This window comes from Barbus barbus, assembly GCF_936440315.1.
Source record: "Barbus barbus genome assembly, chromosome: 38".
Lineage (NCBI taxonomy): Eukaryota > Metazoa > Chordata > Actinopteri > Cypriniformes > Cyprinidae > Barbus > Barbus barbus.
Window position 1 is genome coordinate 15,537,028 of NC_136716.1, and position 6,387 is coordinate 15,543,414.

The window sequence follows — 6,387 nt, forward strand, 5'->3', positions numbered from 1 at the left end:
CTAAATCATGTCACTGATGCAATCGGTCGCTAGATTGGGGTCAAACGTAAATGTTATGTAACTAGTTCATTGCGATTCCCAGAAATCTTTCTAGCTATTAATCTAAATAATCTGGGTAAACCAGGCAATTCCTTTAAATTTATATAAACTCCTTACTATATATAAACTCTTAAACACCATAATTTTCTCTGCAATTAAATTAAATCAGTTTAAAGCTTGAGCCATCACCATGAATATACAGTTTAAGGGTAAACATTATTTTTCTACTCCTTTTTATGTTTCCTCTAATATTTTTACATTTGTCTTACACTGTTATGGATTTCTTCTCTTACAACAACATCTGGACTCAGCTTATAGCTGAATTTATTTTTTTATATATCAGCCTATTATATGCATATTTGGATTATAAAGTAATAAATAAGATTGTATGGTTATTTATACGTCTCCAGATGTAACAATAAATAAATATATAGTTATATTTTTCATATGTGCAGCTTCATGCACACTTTCTACAGTATACATTTTGTGCTCTATAATAGTAAATGTTTAAAGTCAATTATTGAACAAGGCATACATTTATTTTGTAACTTTTTAAATTTCATGTGCTCATTTGTTAAAGTGCTGCCTGCTCACATGAAACTTGTATCTAAGTGCATATAACATTACAAAAATAACAGAAGTGAGACTGATAAACCACTATTTGCCAATCATGCTTATTTTTGCTATGCAAATAAGTAGCTTTTTCTCACGAAGGATGTGGATTGAAGCCAAGCAGCCTTATTCCCAATGGGATCACAGACATCTGGTCTCATTGGCAGATCTTAATTTTCCATGGAGAAAGGAAACACAAATAAGGAAGAGTCAATAGATCATTAGAGTCTAGTGATGCCGCAATCTAGAACTGTAGTCACTCAGAATTATATACCGCAAAATAAAAGTACAGTATCTACCAATGAAGCTTCATTTATAGTAATAATAGAATTAAGGATTATAATGCAATCAAGAGTAAACTGTGCACAACTGATCACAATAACCTTTGTGACATAAATAAATATTATAATTTTCATGTTTATTAGTTTCTCAAGTCAAGTTATCTTAATGTTTAACATTACTACACAATAATGAAATCAGCAGTGTTTATTTAACATTGCATAAGAGTGCTTACTTTATGTCTTCCTGCTGTCAGCGTTCTGTTTGTTGAGAGGACAATACTTGAGTTATGATTTATTAGTATTACTATCATCATAGCTTTGCGTTATGTAAAGACGGAGTGACACATTGACCTTTTGTACAGTAGATGATTTCCATAGAGGAAGAATCTAAATAAATCTGTTTCCAGGGTAAAGAGTGCACTATTCTGTGAGCTTGTATATTAAAACAATTTGTTTGGTGGATAGAGAGAAAAAGAAAAAAAAAATCTAATTTGAGCGCTTTTAAAAGCTTAAAGGAATAGTTTATCCACAAATGAACATTTCCTGAAAATATACTCATCCTAAGGCCATGCAAAATGTAGATGAGTTTGTTTCGTCATTGAAATAGATTTGGAGAAATTAAGCATCACTTGTAAATGAATCCTCTGCAGTGAATGGGTCTCGTCATGCATGCTTGATCTGTGCATATTTCTCTCCTGATTCAGATGAGACAACTTTATTAGTGAAGAAAGCAGTATGGATATTGGACTCACATTTGGAGTTAAACTAGATTTGTTTAGGATAAACATACAGGTTTAGATTACTTGCATTACTTGTGGAGTACTGTGATGTTTTTATCAGCTGTTTGGACTCTCATTCTGACAGCACCCAATCACTGCAGAGGATCCATTGGCGAGCAAGTGATGTAATATTCTACATTTATCTAAATCTGTTCAAATAATTAAAACAAACTCATCTACATCTTGGATGGCTTGAGGCTGAATACTTTTTATTTTTTTTAGCAAATTTTCAGTTCTAGGAGAACTATTATTATTATTTTTAATAAGGGTTAAATAATCAGAGCCCTAGCTATAATGTCACTGGCACATTTCACCCGACTTGTGCCCTTTCGCAGCCGCCTGACCTCCAGGAGACCCTTGTGCAGCTGCTACCTGAATACCAAAGAAGTGTAAGATTTCAGCTGAGATTTGTAAAAGAGGAACAGCAGCACGATGTAAAACCGTCATTACACTGCAAACACTGCATTTGACATGATCTGACATCGACTGTCACTGATTCCAGACCAGTGACTCTTGAGGTAGGCCTTATTGTCACTGTGTCCGCTAGGCAGATGCAATCAGCTTTACGCAAAAACTCAAACCACAATAACCACCATTTCCGGCAGCAAGGCACACGACTGGAGCTTTCTCGTGGGAACTTGTTCGACACATTACCTCTTTTTCATATTCACAGTCTAGATGTGGGTGCAAGCGTTACATAATGAAACCTCTGCATACTAGTGTAAACACAGTTCAAAGCACCAGGATATTTAAATGTATATAAAAAATAAGCATTTTATCATAATCATTATACGTATTTATACACTGTAAAAAAAAAAAAAAAAAAAGTTGATCCCACTTAAAATTTTAAGGCAACCAGCTTCAGCAGATTTTTGAGCAGCAGACAGTTTATGCAACAAAAAGTGGAGAATCTCTTACAAAAAAAAAAAAAAAAAAGTTGAGAGAACTCAATAATCTGTTGAAGCTGGTTGCTTTAAAATTTTAAGTTGGCTCACCTTTTCTTTTTTTTTCTTTTTTTACAGCGTAGGCTATAATATGATGTGTGCTGGATGAAAAGGTGGGCTAAAATAATAAAGGGAATGTGGGGGCAAAATGTGAGAGTATACTAAATGAAGGAAAAGTGTAGGCCTATATGAAAGTAGTATCTCATCTGAAGACAATTTAGCTCAGTTGGGTTTTTTTCCGCTAGTGTCAACGATTCCATTTTTGACGTTTGCCTTCCCTCTAGTGGCAAACACAGCAAAACGCCATTTAACAGCCCAATGTTGTCAAACATATTTCCTCGACCAGCGCAGGAAAACTTGAATTGTGTAGTTTTTAACAAATGTTCAAATATGTATTACACACATGAATAATTACCAAAAAAATATATACTACACAGTCACATTAATAAAAACATTGGTTGTAAGGCAAAAAATTAAGGGGAACGGGGGAAGATTTTTTTTTCCTCAAAGATGGTTGTTTTTACGTTCCAAAATGTCATATTTGTAAACACTTTCTATCATACACCCCAGTTTTTGTTAATATGGGTTTTTAAATTCTTCCAGAATAATTTTGGTTAAATAAAATGGTAAATCAAATGCATAATTGTTTATTTTTACAGGCTACAAAATTCACCAGTACGAAATGAAAACTTAAATCCTTCCAAAAACAGGTTTAACTGGATAAATCCTACGTAGCATTCTGTAGGATACATCTTTAATTTGTTTATTGATATAAAATGGCATTTTTCATGCTTTGTCCCAATAGATATTACTAAATAAATAAGACCAAAATACAGAATACTTAACATTTCCTGCGTTGAGAACAACTGCAAAATCTAACAACGCCTTTAATGCCTAACCACGTTTACATTATTAGTTCAGATGGCATTCCAAGTTCTCATTTTATCCAAGAGATGTCGCTATTGGAAAACTTTACAATCACAAGGCAATGACTCCAAACAGTCCAAGAATGTCAGGATCCGCCCAAGACAACCTCCCTGTCTTGTGGTGCACACAAACTTCATGCCTTCTAGGACAGGTCTTTTGAAACAGCATCATTTATTTAAACTGAGAATGGTCAGTGACAGCCTACTGATGAATAATTTTTTCAGCTCTCTTCATGACCTTCATTCAACAGAGACCATTGCGTCACAACTCTGAATAATATTTAGTCACATATTCTTACATTCCAGCATATTCGAGGAGCAGAAAGAAATTTGTGAGTAAATAACTGATGGAGACTCCAAATGCTGTATACTTGGGGGATGGGTTTGGGGTGTCATGGGATGTTGTTGGGGGGGGGGGGGGGGGGGTCACATTTTTCAATGTAAAGGGAAAGCCATTCTTGGAACAACTCATAAACAGTTCATTTACAACCTCTCCCCACCCCCCAATGCTCCCTCCTCCCAATTTATCCAATCAGGCAGTGGGTGTTGTCTGTGTGAGAGCCAACAGTGGCAAAGTACTTGCCCTTTGAAACACTACCATGCTAAATGATTGTATGTCAGTCTTGTGTGAAGGGGAACCATGTGAGGGGGGTAAGACAGAACAGACCAGACCAGCATAACACAAATCATTTCCTTGATCTCCCGCCTCAGTTCTTCTTCTATCATCACCATACTGATTAAATCGTATATATTACTCTTAAATAGTAGCCTAATACTTTTTCCTTTACAATAATCAATAATTTGCATTGTAATATTATAGTGTATTAAACTAATCGAGTAAAATTAAATAATCAAAGGATAAAAATAATAATAACAATATTATAACACACACACACACACATATATATATATATATATATATATATATATATATATATATACATATAATATATATATATATGTATATTCTTTTTTTTTTATAGAAAAAAAGCATCAGGTGTTGTCCACATCAGCATCACTGTCCCACCTGAGCTTTGGAAACTCAAAACAGTTTAACATGTAGTATACCGTATCTTTACAACTCTTCACTATTCTCTATATTAGCTGTGAATGAGAGTACTGAATATTGCCTAACATCTCTTTCTCTCTCTGAAAGACAATGTTATCATCTCTTATCCTGTTTGACTCTATGAATGAGAGACTTCAACTTTTATCATTGTGGCAATCGTTGTAGCATAAAACCTGATACACTGACCCCTTCGGTCAATCTGTTGGTAGGTTGTAAGCAAAATTAACTACAAATTAGCACCATGAGATCATTAAAATGTTATAAACTATCAAAATTTCTATACTATAAAGTAGAGTAAAATATATACAAAAAATAAAAATAATAATATATATATATATATATATCTATATATATATATAGGCATCTGTGGTGAAGACGACTTGCTGAAGTTCAAACCGAGCATCAGAATGGGGAAGAAAGGGGATTTAAGTGACTTTGAACATGGAATGGTTGTTGGTGCCAGACGTGCTGGTCTGAGTATTTAAAAAAAACTGCTGATCTACTGGGATTTTCACGCACAACCATCTCTAGGGTTTACAGAGAATGGTCCGAAAAAGAGAAAATATCCGGTGAGGCTACAATTCGCACAGGCTCACCAAAATTGGACATTAGAAGATTGTAAAAACGTTGCCTGGTCTGATGAGTCTCGATTTCTGCAGCGACATTCAGATGGTAGGGTCAGAATTTGACGTAAAGAACATGAAAGCATGGATCCATCCTGCCTTGTCTCAACGGTTCAGGCTGGTGGTGGTGGTGTAATGGTGTGGGGGATATTTTCTTGGCACACTTTGGGCCCCTTAGTACCAACTGAGCATTGTTTAAACGCCACAGCCTACCTGAGTATTGCTGCTGACCATGTCCATCCCTTTATGACTACAGTGTACCCATCTTCTGATGGCTACTTGCAGCAGGATAATGCACCATGTCACAAAGCTCAAATCACCTCAGACTGGTTTCTTGAACATGACAATGAGTTCACTTTACTCAAATGGCCTCCACAGTCACCAGATCTCAATCCAATAGAGCACCTTTGGAATGTGGTGGAATGGGATATTCACATCATGGATGTGCAGACGACAAATCTGCAGCAACTGCGTGATGCTATCATGTCAATATGGACCAAGAATTAAGGCAGTTCTGAAGGCAAAAGGGGGTCCAACCTAATATATATATATATATATATATATATATATATATAGGCTGATTTTAAGCCAGCATAGAACAAAGCTGATTCAGACATCCATTAGCAGAGCTGAGAAACGGTTGCATAACAACTGTTATGGGAAGACAAAAAGATGTACAGCTATCTTTGCAAGTTTCTGGTATTGATTTCTCACACACTGGCTACACACAAACACTAGCTATGACGTGAGGTCTGTGCTTTTGTCGGATGACACGTTTTCTACAAATAATCTTTCTAAAGCTTGTAGTTAATGTTTGCTTGTTTTCTTAACCAGACTTGGGGCCAATTTGTACCATGTTCCATGGGGATCAATCCTAATCTTATCTTCTGTGCAGAGTCCATTGGGGTAATGTGAGCTCAGTGTAAAGGTTAGGCTGCTGTGTATTCAACATCAGCAAAACCCATGCTGCCCATTATAGGCAGGCCTACTGTATGGCTAAAGATGCTATATGTGCATAGTGGTATACTTTGTTTTAGAAGAGATATATCTCCCCTAATATACCCGTTTCTGTAATATACCCGTTTCTCGGCGCACGTTTCTGCCCGAGTGTGAT